The sequence below is a fragment of the Cupressus sempervirens genome, chromosome 10 (assembly GCF_028749045.1).
Source record: "Cupressus sempervirens isolate cs-2001-9-10 chromosome 10, ASM2874904v1, whole genome shotgun sequence".
Taxonomy (NCBI): Eukaryota; Viridiplantae; Streptophyta; class Pinopsida; order Cupressales; family Cupressaceae; genus Cupressus; species Cupressus sempervirens.
In genome coordinates, this window is record NC_143127.1 from 215594061 (window position 1) to 215611779 (window position 17719).

Below are 17719 nucleotides of genomic sequence, written 5' to 3' on the forward strand. Positions count from 1 at the left end.
AAATGAACGAGATGCAGAGATCAGAAGGGCATGACAATGAGATGGAGAGATCACAAGGGCATGAAAAATGTGCTTTAAGAAAGTATCAAATGGACTATAAAAGATATCACATTAATAATTCTCATAATGTGGTTAAGTGGTACAAAACACATTTTAAGGTGCTAGCAAATACAGATAATATTTCATCGTCATGTAATGGATCAAAGGGGGCCATAGGTCAACCTATGACCCCCTTTGACCCATAAGAATGATTCTAATATGTCCCTAGGGGTCCTAGGATCCGTACGGTCATATGTCGTATCATTCCCTATAACAAGATCCCCTATCTTTGCATAACTAGCAACAAAGGAACCCATCTTAAAAGTGGGAACTAAGTATTTCTTATTTATCATGATGAATTGCCAAAATAATTCTAATTTCCCCAACCTTTCTAGGATGTTTTGGCTTTTGAATTAGTAGCTTTTGAATAACCTAGTGGAAGAACATTTACACCTAGGGGCAGCTAACTCCCATCCTCAATGCACCTATTTAGACACCAGGGTCAACTATAAGGCTATTTAACTCTCCTTCTTCTTCTTCAGGCTTTGCAAGACCTAAGTGGGTGGACCTTAGATTCTTTATGTGGTACTAGTGTAAAGGCATATAGTTGAATCTTCTATGTTTATGGAATCACTCATGGACATGAAATAGCTAAAAATAGAGCACATGAATTTGATAAACTAAGTGAGAAAAACTCATTCTAATCTTCAACATAAAGGGAAAATATATTTGATTAATGATTGAATCATCAACATAACCCAAGTATGCAATAGAAAAAACATGTAACCTCTAAGCTAATCAGTCCTTTATCCATTGGGCATAAACTAAGTCTTGACACACACATGGATATCCAAAATATATGTGTATATTTAGACATATGATCTATCTATCTACCTTTCAAATAGACATCAATATTCAAATGAAATTCATACTTATCAAATCCTCCTATGATTTCTATAGTTTTGGTAATGCAATATCAAGAAAATTACTCAAGTCCTTGACCCAACAGCAAGACACAAAGTGGCATACAACTTCAAAATAAGATACAATTAGACAATATGCACTCTGGGTATATATAAATAGAAAACTACAAACCCATAAACAAGGAGAAAAATTCAAAATGAACCTTTCAATGAAGCTCTATATTCATTTCTTTAAAATCAATACAATATGGTGTATACAAAACTCAGAAAATAGATAACAAATGATTGTATAGTTTGAATACTTCCAATAGTTACACTATTTTTGTTCAATATAGAGGAAAATATGCTAAGAATGTGGAATCACAATTCTAGAACTAGAGCCAACCTTACGGTCTCACAATCATAAAAATTGGAACCTTTACAAAAGAGGAAAGAAAAGAGATTTATATAGAAGAAGAAAGCTCCTGGATTAGATCCTAACAGTGACATGTGTCATGTTGAAACTTCTTCATCCTATTTTTGTTGAAACTAAGCTTCCTTCATCTATCGGTAATCAAATCTCACTAATTCTACCTTCAAAATATATGATATATCTTTCTTAATGTTAATGAGAAAAGACATCCTCAAAATGAAAATCAAATATGCATCAAAAGTATGTAGGAGTTTGCAATCTGATCCTGATTGTCCCCATCTATCTTCTCCATGAAACTTCAACTGTATTTGTCGACAAAACCTTATCTCTTACAACTACTCATTTAACATTCAATTTGACCTTTATATCTACTCAAGGCACTTGGTCACATCAAAATTTGATCAAATCTACATTTTAAACTGAGGATGTCTCAAAATCACAAATCCTCTTATAACTTCTACTGATGAATACCTCTGTAAAAACTAACTGTAGAAATGGATAGTACATCTTCTCTCATTTTGGCACTATATTATACTATATATTTTGGGTGAAGATGCTATGATTCATGAAGAGTAGGTGCCATGTGGTGGATTACATCTTCCCTACAATCCACCACATGGCACCTACTCTTCAATATTTGGATGGTCAAAATAATGTTGACTTTGTCATTCAACTAACCTTGGTGGGCCCTTCCACATGATCTTTGCCTTCAAAAGTTGGGTGTCTTTTCAAACACTAATGATTTGATTATTTAGGTATAAAAATAAGAAAAATCTTCCTCACACAATACATGTGGGATAAACACCCTTGGTCCATTCCTTACACTGTTTGAAATCTACAGTGCTTTTCAAGAAACTTTACAACAACTTCATCTCCTAATGACATTTAATAAAACCAATCTCTTTGTAATAGTTGTGGAAGCACTACCTACAGTACATGATACCATTCTTGTGAATGATCCCATGAGGATTTCCACAGACCTGATGGGTACAGCTATAAATTCTATGGTAATAAGTTCCTTTGCCCATTCTCACAACATGACAATCTGACAACAAAATGATGCCTACACGAGAACACAAAGAGTCCACTTCAAAAATATCACACAACTTCTTCATGTCATATTATGCTCCCTTCTTGCATCAATTATTCTCCTCTTCATCTTCTGTGGGTTGTTCTTCCTTTAAAACATGGGTGTTCTTCCTTCTCACATGGAGGTGGGTGCTCTATTTCATGCCATCTACATGGGTTTTTTTTATTTCTCCTTTGTTCTTAATTCTTTGACATCTCCCAAGTTATTTATCCCCATTCCCATATGTGTGGGTGCTCTATCCCTCTCCACCATGACTTGTTCTCCCTCTATGTCATGGGTTATTTCCTACATATCTTTATATCTCTAATGTGGCTTTCTCCCATACATTTCAAACTATTCCTCCCCTATTGTGTCGAGGAGCTTTTTTCTGCTCCTCTTCAACACCCTCTATCTTTGATTCATTCACTTTCAAAATTCTCCCACCAAATGGTTTTAATGTCTGCATATTACATGAGGGCTCTTCCTCACGGATTTGATGGATTTAGGCCTTTTTTCCTTCATGAGCTTGGACTAATAGTATCAATTATTCATATTTTTTTTAACCCTATTGGCAGGTTCAAGACTATAGGTGGCGTCCCCAATAATTGATACTATTTCTTCTTATTTGAAAATTTTTTGAAATATAACTAATGAATGTCCACAAATAGCATAATTTACCACTAAATAAAACTGAAATTTGTCTTTCCTAACTTCAAAAATAGGTCAAAGGGTGACCCCAGTTCTTAAAGGTACCTTATAAGATTGTAGATTCAAAAAAGAGGGGCCAATGTTTTTATACTTAAGTAGTTGTAAAATTTATGTCACCCAGATATGCACTTTCTCTTGCAAATATTGAGTGATAGCTCATTGTACCAATAGATGGGCCAACCATAACTCAATTTTTCCAATTCGAGTCTGCACTGCTTATAAGAGAGGGATTGTAAACTATCTCAAAAGGAATAACCATTTAATGAAATGGAGCATCTTTATAAAAGATCAAGCATTGTGAATCAATTCTTTCTTTTATTATTCACTTTATGTATAATCCATACACCCTTTGATAATAAAATCAAAAATCATAACCATGTTTTGACCACCACAAACATCATAACCTCTAAATGAATCTTTTGACCACCCAAATGCCTTCCCCATGTGTTGAAAATAGCGAGGCCCCAAAGCGGGTTAGGCTAAAAATAATAATTAAACTCAAACAAATTACCTTCCAAACCAATCCATAAATCACTTGATATTGATTAAATCAAATTCAAGCACTGAAATATCATTCAAAACTAAGTTTACCCTATTTTCACAAACTGTGATGTTTCGATAAGAAGGCCTATAGATTGGCTTTAAAAAAATAAACCAAATAGATAACTTATGACTACTTAAGGGTCAAAAGATATTGATCATCAAAGTTGCCTCCATTTAACTGTCTACAAATAAACATGTTAGAAAATAGGGAAAATGGATAAATGAGGGCTTGAAAACTAGGGAATTAGTTCACAGTCATGAGAAGAATATAATTTTTTGATTTGGGCTCATGATGAATAATAGAGAAAATTTGGCAAGCATGCAAAGTGAAGTACTCAAAATTGAAGAATAGTGAACATCAATAGAACTATGGTTTTCACAAATGAAATGGACCTAGGAGAGTATGTAGATGGATTGGTCAAAACTAGAAAACTAGCACAATTGAATAGTTTTTGGTGTATAATGTAGTGGTATAATCCATTATATCTCATCTATCATAGATTTGGAGTTATAGAATCTTGAATAGGGGTACTGATCAATCTGCATTTTATGACACCAATAAAAGGTTATAAATTAATGCATTCAGAATCTTGTTTGAAAATTGATCAAACAGATTCATCATAAGCTCAAATATAAAACATATAAAGTGTGTGACCTTTGGAATGCAATGAAAAATAAATTTTCTTAGTAGGGTCAAACTAGGTCAAAGTTACAACTGCTCAAATAGAGCCTTCTAGAATTTAGGGCAATTTGCATTAGTGTGATAGAGATAAGTAACCAACTTTGAGGGGTTCGAAACCTAGTCAAAACATATTGAAATGACATGAAAATTGAAAAATATTTTTTTAGATATGCATACTAAATGCTCCTAAAGTGGGAAGTCATGAAACATAATCAGGTGTGATATTCAAATCCAAATTAGGCCTCTTGTCATTGTTTGACACTTGGGCAAAAAATGTAGAAATGAACATTGCTCAAAACAGAACTTCACAAAATGACTTGATTTGATAGTTTATCATTATAGGACACATAGACATACTAAATGCAAGGTGTTAGAAACATTAAAAAACTCTTAGGCCTCACAAGGACAACCAAGTACATAAGCAATAAAATGCATTCATAGTGCTCAAAATGACTCAAGATTTTGGAATCCTACTCAAAAGGGGAATGCAATTTTGATTCCCATCAGGATATATCTAGGTAATACATAAGGGGATTGAAGGCATCCAAAAACCCTTATTAAGGAAATTGTTTTCAAAAGAAATAGACTAGCCCAATCATGGCTTAGTCTTTTATCCCCATTTGGGCATGCAAATAATCTTATTAACATTCTTAACCCCCTAGGAACACTCTATTTTTTCAGCTAGCATATTAGAAATAGGAAATACAAAATCATTATAAAAATAAATGGTATTAGTGTATTGATATGCCCTATATTCTCTCCATTTTCCCTAGTTCCTTCTAAGAAGTCAAGCATGATATGCCCTATATTCTTGTAGAGAATAATATGTATCAACAATGAATAATGATGGAACTTGAAGTTCCCCATCTCTCCCTTTTGGGAACAAAAAATTTCATTGTACATCATACTAATTATGTGTCTCAAAAAAGCATACCCCACACTGTGGTGTGAATTGTGGATGTTTAGGGCCATAATGTAGATATATCCTAGGACATTCATCTTATCATCTAGTCAAATAACTTTATCAATTCCAAATACACTGTACTAGACATACCTACTGAAAAACTCCAAATGCATGAAGTCGCCTACCTTCTTTGGTAGCTCACCTTTATCCTTCTTGGCCTTGTGAATATGTCTTCATGCAACCTTTCCACTGAACATTTTATTTTTATTTTTTAAAGTCTCATTTATTTTCTCATCTTTAATAGGCCTTGTTATTGATCCTCCCAAGCCAAAGACTTCAATGGAAGTCTCTTTCTCTAGTTAACATATTATACTCATGTATTTCTTATGAAAACCATGAGTAGTTGGATTAAAAGACTTTGTTGACATAAAAGCTTGCACCCTAGTCTAAGAGAATACTTCTCATATAGCCTTGTGTAACATGGAAACAACCTCCAAGTGTGGGACTTGCACTCTAGGGCTAAATCTCTAGAGAAGGTTAGCTTCCTTTACTATCAAGATGCACCTAACTAATCTTCAAGAGAAAAAGGGAGAAGAAGTTCATGTAAGACAAACTACCTAACCTAATTTAGAGGGTTATGCACCAAAATAGTATGTGAGTCTACTTCTTTTCTGATGAATACACTAAAAAATTAATAGATTTCTCAAAATATAACATTATCTACACCCTTTCAATATAAATATCATAATAAGCCAAAGAAAACATAATCAAAGAAGGAATACAATGGATTCACTTCATCTAATTAGTCACCAAATATGAACATGATTATATGATATTTTGATTGTCAAACATATTCAGCAAGTAAAGCCATAGGGGTATGCACACACTTAGCCAACAAAGAATGGATATAGAAGATAAAGTCTCTATTGAGCATAGAGCGAATTATAGCAAAGCTCTAAAACTTCAAAAATAAGAACTATCTAAAAATTGGAAAAAAAGAGAACCCTTGAGAAAATGATAAAAATTGCTTCTATAGTTCAAGCATAACTCCTGATTGCTTCACAATTCCATTCATGCATTTAAGACTGTTAGAGGATGATCAGATGAAATCTAGGTAATAGATTGGATTTGATATGCCTTTTAGAATCATGGAAATCATCAACCCTAATTGGAAGAACCCTAATACTAGCATGAAACAATGCCCTTCAATGCAAAACCCCCTTTGAAATGGAGAACCAAGAGGTAGGCAACATGTCTTTCGTGTCCTTTAAGCACGACCATAACTCTGGAGTAGCTAGAATCAATTATAGAGATTAGATCACACAAGAATGTCATATTTCCATCCCTATCAACTCAAAAAATTAGTCAAAATTAGTAGATCAATCAAATCATACAACCAAGATGAGCCATGTGTATCAATGGTTTATATCTTTCTTTTTGCCACCTTATGGAGTCTTTTAGTGTCGACCATTATGATCTTAAGATCACCAATAATGTTGTAGCATTGGGAAAGTATCCTTTTTGGTTCACAATCTTGTGATCCCCTTTGGTGCTATGACCATATGATGCTACAACCCTATGATGCTTAGGAATATCATAACATCGATAGCTAGTAGGACTAGCTTTATGACCTCAAGCTGGATCATAAGATTGTAGCATAGAAATTTAGTCATGTCATTATACCTCTAACTTTTCACTCTTGTGATCCTACAATGAAAAGGTACCAAAGAAATAGGCCCACCTAGACATGTGGCAGAACCTCACTATGTCACTATAACTAAACGTAAATCATTTTCTCATAGCGACAATATGAGATCTTTTGATCTTCATCCATCTAACAGCCCAAAGCATGCAACCAACCTACTAACCATGCTAGAATCCAAACCAATCAAGACTCACTTTTACGCCACCTATCTGACCAATCTTTACTTTTGTGGCCTATCAAGGGAATGACATCACCAAATACACATGTCATAATGTCACTATGTCACCTTCCATATGATCTTTGTAACTTTATAAGGTGACAAGGTGATGACCATAGATGTTAGGAAGATCTGATGGTAAGTAAAATGCATTGAAGGAACTAGCCCACACCTTACACAGTCATCACCTTAGCCAATTAGAAACCAACCAACTACCAATGTGTTCTGACAAGAAAGGTGGTCCACCAAAATCCACGTGTTGATTTGTTGTTATGTCACAAGAAATAACTCACTTACATCTTTGCACAGTGGCATAGTGATGACCATAGATCATAAAAGATTTGACAATGGGAAAGATGCGGGCCTGTAGAAATATTAAAGTGTGCAGTCACTTAGGAATTAAAATATAACCTAAGGTTTTAGTATAAGGTATTTTTGTGCCCCATTTTATTTAAATTTTCAAATATATGAATGTTACTACATTTGATTTTAAATATGAAAATTTTCTTGGGAAGGCAAAAATGACCAACAAATCTGACGACTTAGGGGGGATGCAAGCCAGCTATGGATAGACTAGTAGCCTACATATCCATTTGGTAGTAGATTCATAGAAATTAAGAAGATTCACCCTACAAAACCTTAAGATCATAGAATACATACCCAAGAACCTTAAAACTACCTCTCTACAACTAAAACCAAGAACCAAAACTCTCTACAAAACACATGTGCTCATGCACTTCTTGGAAAGCAAGAACAAATAGGAAATAAACTACTCAAACTATGTATAGGAAACATCATTCTATCTTAGAAATAGGGTTTGTGATATATCCCATTAATTGGAATAGGCAGAATTTCACCAACAGGCCTGCTTAACTAGAAAGCATTGGCCTGCTTGCAACTAACAACCACATGGGGACCACTTTATAATGTATAAAATTTTGAGTACCTCCCTAGTTTTTACCTATTTTCATCCCATTTGAGAACAAGATCCCTTTCCTTGAAAACCTTAGCTTTGGTTTTTTTGTCAAAAGACCTTTTCATCTACTCCTAATGTGTCTCTAAGGTTTGCATAGCATGTTTCCTATTTTCCTCTAACTCAATTAGTTATTCTAATATTATTGTCATGGGGTCATATTCTTCTAGCTCCAATTGATGAGCTAACTCAAGAGAGGGGAACTCCAATGAAATAGGAAGCTTGGCTTCTTTTACGTATACTAGCATGAATGGAAGTTCCCAATAGCCCTCTTAGGTGTAATCATGCTAGCCCAAAGAGTTGTCTTTAACTTCACATGCCAACACCTTTGATTATCTTCAATTTTCCTCTTCATGATCCTAATGAGGTTCTTGTTAGATGACTTAGCCAATCCATTACCTTGAGGGTAGTAGTTTGAGGATGTGCTTAAGTAGATATTATGGTCAACTACCCATTCACAAATCTAAGCTCCTACAAAATATTTTGCATTATCTAAAATAATGGTTGAAGGGGTGCCAAATCTGTTTATAATTCCATTAAGGAAATCAACCACAAGAGCCTTTATTGCATCCTTTACATCCATCATTTCTTTCCATCTTGTGAAATAATTTGTGGCTATGAGAATCCACTTATGACCAGCACTGGAGGGTGGGTTTATTGGACAATTAAAATTCAAACCCCATTGAGTAAAAGTTTGATCAACCTTAATGGGATGGAGGGGAAAGGCAACCAATCTTTTCTTCCTAGAAAAGAAACACATTTCCTTCATTTCCTTACCCATTTATGATAGTCATTAAATTAAGGTTAGCTAATAATAGCCATCTCTCATTATCTTCATGGTAGTAACTCTGGCTAAGAAATGGCCACCATTAGGACCATCATGAAAATATTTTAGCAACCTACTAACCTTATTAGTCTGGATGCATCTTACTAGGACTCAATTAAAATATTTCCTAAATAATATTCCATCCACTAAGATGTAGGGAATATATTCCTCCTCTTTATTTTTTTGAAGTCTTGAGGATAGCTTCCTTCTAGTAAGAAGGTTGTCATGTTTTACAACCAATCAGACTTATGCTCATTTCCTACTAGTTGCTCACCTTGAATCAAGAGAGTAACCTCCTTAGGTATCTCAAAAGATGAAGCCATCTACTCATAAATTCATTTACCTCTTATCATCTTGGTGATCTTGATATCAATGTCATATTCCATGACCTTAGTAATCCATCCAACCCTTTTTTCATTAATATCTTTGTTCGAGAGGAAGTTCGTCACACCTACATGTGGGACTAAAAGCTAGATTTTGTAATGGGACAAGAGATTCCTACACCTTTTTAGAGCTCTTACAATAGCAAGGACCTACTTGTCTAAATAACTATATCTATTGTCATAATCATTGATCCCTTTGCTGAAAAAAAAAATGGGTTGTTCCAAGTTTCCATCATTTAGTTGTTTCAAAATTGCTAATATACTTGATTCTCCTCCAAAGGAGAAAAGGATGAAATATCTATCAAACTTGGGGTTAACAAAAGTGAGACTTGAGGCAATTGATTTCTTGATTTCTTCAAAACTATCTTTCCCCTACTTAGTCTAGGTGAATGTTAAAAAAAAATTTAACATGGTTGTCAGGGTTTTGACCATATTAGCGAGGTTTGGAATGAATCCTTTAACAAAATTAATCCTAGGAAGCAAACTTTGCAACCCTTTATTATGAGTAGGAAGTGGGAGGGCGAGAATTGCTTCTACCCTCTTTGGATCTATCCTCAATCCATCTCTTGATACAATATGTCCTAGGAGCTTTACCTACTTAGTGCCTAACACACACTTCTTGGGATTCAGGGAAACACCATATTCTCTATATCTAAAAAATACCTACCTTAATTGGTCAAAGTGATCTATTGCATGTCTGGAGAAGATAGTTATATCATCAAGATACACTAACCCAAAATTCTACATTACACCTTTGAAAGCCATCTCCATTGCCTTTTGAAATGTGGCACCTATATTAGTTAGTCGAAATGGCATCTTACAATAGGCATTAGTACCCCATTTATTTGTAAAGGTTGTCTTATGTTGGTTTTATTCTTGGACAAGTACTTAGTTATAGCCTAAAAAACCATCCAAGAAATAAAATCTTTTTGAACCACTAACCTTGGATAGGATTTGTTCCATAGAAGGAAGAAGATGATGGTCTTTAAGAGAAGCCCCGCTAAGGTCTCTAAAGTCTACACATAGTCTTATCTCTCCATTCTTCTTCCTAATAGGAACAAGATTAGCTACCTGTGAGGAATGTTTGATAGGGAAAATGATATTAGCCTCTATGAGTTTTGACAACTCCTTTTTCATTGATGGCTCAATCCTAGGATTAACTGGCCTTTATTTTTGTTTAACAGGCTTGGAATCTTGGTTCAATCTATAGTATGCTAAAATAAGCTTGATTCAAAGCCCTTTAAGTCTTCATACATCTATGTAATGAAATCATTAAAATCATTACATAAATTAAAGAGAAATTCATGTTCATCTTCAGTACATACCTTTCCTAAATTGAGAATATTTTCATCAGTAACAGTGATGGGTGTGTAGTCGTCTTTACTTATAGTTAGATTTTAACCCTTTCTCCTTACTTGATCATAAAAATTTAAAATAACCTCCAATATAATGAGACCCTTAGGTACTTTTTTAGAGTTCAAATCCATAATCTGGTCCCCATATTGGCTTTGGAGTTTGGATTGTTTTTTTGCAAAGAATTCTACCTTATTTTGCAAAAAAATTACAATTTGTGCATTAGAATCAAACACCTACCAATTTGTACAATTTTTAGGGACAAAACGTCTTACAACAATCCTAATTTGTTTCTCCTTCTCATTGGAAACATGCTCTGGTATATCATGGTGGGAACCAATGGCTACAAGCCTGTCAGCATATTTTTTCTTGTTCCTTGGAACACTCTAAATACTAAATGTTAGAAAATCTTCAAGTAGATCCCATACTCTATATTTATATGAATTGAGGAGAGTGTTCTTTGTCATTTTTTGATTCCTACCTTGATTTATAGTTAGCTCACTATCCCAACACACCTTTAAGAGTTTAACACCTCTCTTTCGCGCTAGTTGGAGACCTTGGATTAGAGCTTCATATTCAGCTACATTATTTGTGCAGCTAAATTGGAGCCCATAATAAAAATAATACTTATCCAATTCAAGAGAGATTAGCATGACACCAACCCTTGAATGATTTTTTTTCTTGAACTATCAAAGAACAACTCCCACAATACATTTGTATCCTCTTTTATTTTCATGAGATTGGAGATAGAAACACTTTCTTCAAATATACAATAGGTTCCAAGACCTATCTCTTCGGTTTTTTGTGTTAGATCAAACTAATAGGTAGTGGTCCATTCATCCAAAAGAAAATTAGGGAGCTCTATTAATGAAGTAGAAAGCTCATGGAATTTGTACACTTCTTCCTCCTCCCTAACTATACAATTCATGTTTATAGGGCTTGGAGTATAAGTCTCTATGTGGTTAAGGGCTAAAGGTTCTGCCCTTAGGGCAGCTCTTGCCCCATATCTTGGCCTAAAGAACATGCATGACCAACTTGCCAAAATATGACCCCCTATATGAGCAATGAAGTCTCTAAAAAGATAGATAACTAAATAAGGTTCTACCTCTACTATTGATATATCTTGGGTTATTGTGCAACCAGCACAAGCATGTAATGCCATCTTCACATTTTTTAGGACCTCTAAAGTCTTGACAAAGCTACCATCCAACTAAAGGACATCCCTAATCATGGGTTCATACTTGATACCAAGGAGATCAGCCACACTTTTGGGCATTATAGAACTACTAGCCCTTGAATCTATCATACAATTGTGGACTAGTTTATCTCCTATGATCAAAGAAAAATAAAAGGGGGGAGGCCTAATTTTCTTACTTGTTTCTCCTCCCTTTATTGGCTGCACCAAGCTCATTGCATTCTCTTCTCTACATAGTTGGTCCTTGGCATTTATGTTCTCTAAATCCTTCTACAATGGTATAGTGGCAACAACATCCCACATGGAAATATTTACATTGTTTTCTTCATCTACTCTACCACATTAAAAGGAGTTTTCATTACCTTGGTTGAAGCTTTGGGGATTGCATGGATAGGTGGCTAAGGTTGATTAAATTTAGGTTCAACAAGGCCTTTATTACTTGTGTTCTACTCCTACTGAGGAGTAGCATTAGATTGGACACTCATTATTGGCATCTGAGGAACAACATTTGAATTTGAAGCTTGACTGGGTGATAGGGGTATAACATCTTCAATAGCTCTCCTTTTTCTTCTGGTATTATGAGCTATAGCATCATAACTAACATGACAATTTTCCTCTAGTTGATGGTTCATAAAAGAACAATCATTTTTTTGTTGTAGATAAGAAACATTAGTAGGTTGACTAACACTATATGGTTACCCTACTACAGGCCCTTGGGTAGTTAATTCCAAATAAGATTATGCCTTCTTGCACATGCAATGGGCATAAGAATAGTTGCAAGAAGGGAAGAAATCTTTCTCTTGAGAAAAGATTGATTTGAGCAACTGAGGTTCTATCTTGATTTGTATTGGCAAGGGAAGAATGACCATTAGATCTATTTTGATTATAGCGAGACATAATTTGGATTTTGGTTTGGAGGCCTATTATTCATAAGGGCTTAATATTTCATTTGAGGAGCCTTATTCAATTGAGCTTGTTGTCTCTACAAAGTCACCACTTTATTACTCACCTTTTGAATCATAGAGAAACTATCATCCAACTTCTTATCTTGAATTTGCAACTTTTATCCAATATCTTGCATTAATGCCTTTAACTCTCCTAGCTCACTAGATGATGTGGAAGCTTGAGGGGCTAGAGCAATAGGTTGTGATGTGGAGGATGTTGGAATAGGGAGTATTACTAGTTAATGGTTTGGCATATTAGGGAAGGAAGGCATAGGAGGCCTTGGAGCTAGCTTTCCTCCTTGTATCAAAATATTATCTACCCTTATGGCAATCTCGTAAGCACTTGGTAGAGTATTCCCTCCCATAGTTTGGATTGTAGTGGAAATATAATTGTCTAGGGCTCTTAGATAGTGGAAGAAGGCATTACTGAGGGTAGGCTTCACTAAAGTTGTTATTCTATCCCATGTTTTTTTTGGAAGTTATAATTGAAGTCAATCATGTATTCATGGGGGCTCTTTTTATAGTGGTTAACTGCTCTAGTAGTGAAATGAAATAACTTTTATCTTCAAAGTGTTTGCATAGGGCTACTCCTTACCCATCTCAGTATATTATAGAGTTATGAGGAAATCCTCTTACCATTGAAGTTCTTTCCCTTTTAAAGATGAAGGTAGAAGCCTAACTACAACATTATCCTCAAATACACCATGAATATTACAAACATTTGAGAATTCTTGAATGTATTCTATAGGAGATATGGAGGTTTCACTAGTGAAATCTAGCATACTTTTGAGAGCTGATATTGGTATGTCATGTCTTTGAGTTAATAACAGGGGACTTCCACCATTAAAGGTGGTAATGTCATGAGCTCAAGTCATATAAGTGAGTGGTCTATTGTTATGATTTGATGGTATTCTAGGTTGAGATCTCACAACAAGAGGATTAGATATTAATCTTGCAGGTGTATGGATTTCTTATCTACTCCTAACTAGTGATAGAGACAATCTATTATTCCTTCTTCTAGAATTGAAAAATGAAAGCTCTTGATACTGAAAATTACCTCTAGAAGATGCCCTTGTTTTAGCTTTGGGCATGAATCATAGCAACTATGGTCTAAAACCAAATATGAAGGGTGTAGAGTTGCCAATTGCTTTGTAGAAAAAAGCCCCTTGAAGGCCTAGAATATTGAGGGTAGCACTATCTTCTCAGCATCAACTTTAAATTCTTCCCTTTTGACACTAGTAGGCTTGAAATCTTTTGGAATAGGTCCCACCAAGCATGTCAAAAATTGTTCACACAAAAGCTTACACCTTAGTCTAAGGGAATACTTCTTAGATAGCTTCATGTAACATGAAAACAACCTCCAAGTGTGGGACTTGCACACTAAGCCTAAATCTATAGAGAAGGTCAACTTCCTTTAGTATCAAGATGGACCTAACTAATATTCAAGAGGAAAAGGGAGAAGGGGTGCATGTAAGCAAAACTACCTATCTTAATTTAGAAGGTGATGAACCAAAATAGTATGTGGGTCTACTTCTTTTCTAATAAATGCACTAAAAAATTAATAGATTTCTCAAAATATACCATTATCTACACCCTTTCAATCTCTATATCATAATAACCCAAAGATAACATAATAAAAAAAGGAATACAATAGATTCACTTGATCTAATCAGTCACTAAATATGAATATGATTATATTATATTTCAATTGTCAAACATATTCAGAAAGTGAGGCCATAGGGGTATGCACACACTTAGACAACATAGAATGGATATAGTTGAGAAAGTATTTATTGAGCATAGGAAAATTTACATAAGAGCTCCAAAACTTCAAAAAAAGAACTCTCTAAAAATTGAAAAGGTCTTTATAACTAGGTTAGGTAGGTTAGATAGGTTGGTGTACATTCTTTCCTTCCATAAGGTCTTTATAACTTTATAAGGTGAAAAGGTGATAGTTGTAGATGTTAGGAAGATTTGATGGTAAGTAAAATTCATAAAATTCACCGAAGGAATTGGCCCACACCTTACACAGTCATCACCTTAGCTAATGAGAAACCAACCAACTACCAATATGTTCTAACAAGAAAGGGCATCCACCAATATCCATGTGTCAAGCCGACACTATGTCACATAAATTAACTCCCTTACATCTCTATACAGCGACATAACGATGATCATACATCAGAAAAGATTTGATGATGGGGAAGATGCAAGCCTACAGAAACATTAAAGTGCACAATCACTTAGGAATTAAAATATAACCTAAGGTGTTAGTATAAAGTATTTTTGTGCCCCATTTTATTTGAATTTTCAAATATGTGAATGTTACTACATTTGAATTCAAATATGGCAATTTTGGCAGGAAGGCAAAAATGACCAATAGGCTTTATTAAATATTTTACTAGGTCTACATCCAAGACCTCTGACATAATAAGTTTTATCAGGTTCTTGATCCAATGGTTATAGATAGGTGGCTTCTTGAATTTTTTATTGTAGAAATACCAAAATAGGTTGTTCCCATTTGTGTTAGGTATAGTGGCATCCCTACACAAGTTGTATGTGTCCTAAAAAATGTGAGAGTTCATCGTTTGTGCATGGGATGATCCTAGGAGAAAATAAACCTAGTCTTTAGCATATTGGATGGAAAATTTATGTTTATATTTCTCAACACCCTATGAAGATTCTTCTATATCTACTTGAGCAATTATATTTTCTTCTTCTTGTGCTATTGTTCTGAATTCAACTCTTCAAACAATCTCTCTACAACTGCAAACTCTAAAAATGCTTCATGCTGAATCTTTTTAGCTCTAAATTCTATGAATATTGTAATTAGAATTCTATTACATCATCCCTTAAATAGAATTTTGAGCAATAGAATATAATTTATTATTTCTTTATATCAACATGCATGAGAATTCTTAAAATCTCCAAAAGCATCAAAATTTTCTTGTACTGCCAGCATTTTGAAATCTTTCTTGCACTTTTTTAGATAGTACTTACCATTTTAATCATCATGGACTCTCAATAGTCATTTTAATATTAATATCCTATGTTTTGACCATGTGAACACTATAAATTATTTAGTTATTCATGACTTTGCAAGTCTCTTTTATTGTTTGAAAACTTTTCTTGTGATTGTATGAATGCCCTCAGTCATTAATTTTTTTTAGCTTGACCTCTTAAGCTTGCAACCTAGAAATTACTACTTCTAAGCCTCATCGCTGCTTCATATCCCTTTTAATGCTTTATACATTTAATCATGTGACTGTGCACCTTCATAGATCTTATCATCTACTTAACTTAAGCATTTCTTTCTCACAACCATGCAAAATTGTTTATATTTGATTGGTCGCTTGGTCATTGCCTTTTGATATTTCTATTTCTTTATAATCACAACCATGTGATCATTAAGTTTTTAACAAGCTCTTAACTTATTCATCTAGTCACAAGCTCATTTTTATCTTTGAAATTTAACTATGTGACTAAGCAATTTAAGCATTTCTTATGCTTTTATTTTGATTGCCTCTTTTAATGTTGTGACCGCATAATCAAAGGATTCGCATGGTCATAGGATTTACTTCACTTTTCCTATTAACAACCTAACTGCATGATTAAGCAATATTTAATAGGCTTTAAAACTTGTTTCCTTGTCATGGATTTTATCCTTTTTATCTTTTAAACATTGTGACCATGTCATCAAAGTTTTAACCACTCTCATTGATAGTTTCACTCTTTCACTACTATTTCTAAATGGTATGTTTTTTGACCTCAAACCATGCAGTCACACGTAGTCATTGAGGTGCTCCATCACTGTAAACTTTTTATCTTTAAGAAATGAAACAATGAGTAGCACTTTGCTAACCTTCATCACATATTAGTGCCATAAAATCACTATTACAATCTACAAGCCTCCTCAGATGCCTCCATGTGTCAAGATATTTTAAGTGTCAAAATTAATATGACTAAGACATAACCTCATTTTGTATGATTTCTACTTCAACTTTTAACATCATTCTTAACTATGCAACCATGTGACTACTACTTAACCATTTTGGTCAATTATTGTGCAAAATGTTCCTTTGTAGCAAACCACTACAACTAGGCAATCAAAGAGATTTCTAACCCTTTCACACGATCACAACATAAAATGATAAGAGCTAAAAATAGGCTATGACCATGTGATTTGTTGAAAACAATTGTTAAATTGTATATTGTCTTTGTTAGGTAGTGTCTGTCGAGGTCACTCAAGCAATGAACATAGTTTCTAGTGTCTATTGAGAATTTAAGAGATAATCATGTTTGAAGACAGTATCTGTCAAGTTCACTCAAGCACCAAAGGAAGTTTGTAGAGAAACAAAATATTTTGAGTTTACTTAGACACCAAAGGAATTTTGCAAGGAAATAATGTCTATCAAGTTTACTTGGACACCAAATGAAGTTTGCAAGGAAATAGTGTCTTTTGCATTCACTTGGATGTCAAACAAAAATTGGCAAAGAACTAGTGTTAACCAAGCTCACTCAACTACCAAAGGAATTCTCTTTAGGATGCATTGTTAAGTGAGTTCACATGGTTAATAAAGGAACTCCAAAGAAAGTCTTTTCTAAGTTAGTGTTTTCCGAGTTGGGTTGGCTAATAAAGGACTTTCTTAAATCAACATATTTAGTTTGATGAATTAATTTTTTAAGTATATCCAACTTAAGGGATGAATATTGCCAACTTGACTAGGCAAAAGAAACAAGTATAAGGTCAAGTTTTAGGATTGAAAGAGAGAACCATGAGATTGAAAAGATAAACCAAGGAAGTGAATTGGAAGGATAGAAGAGTATCCTAAGTTAACTAAGC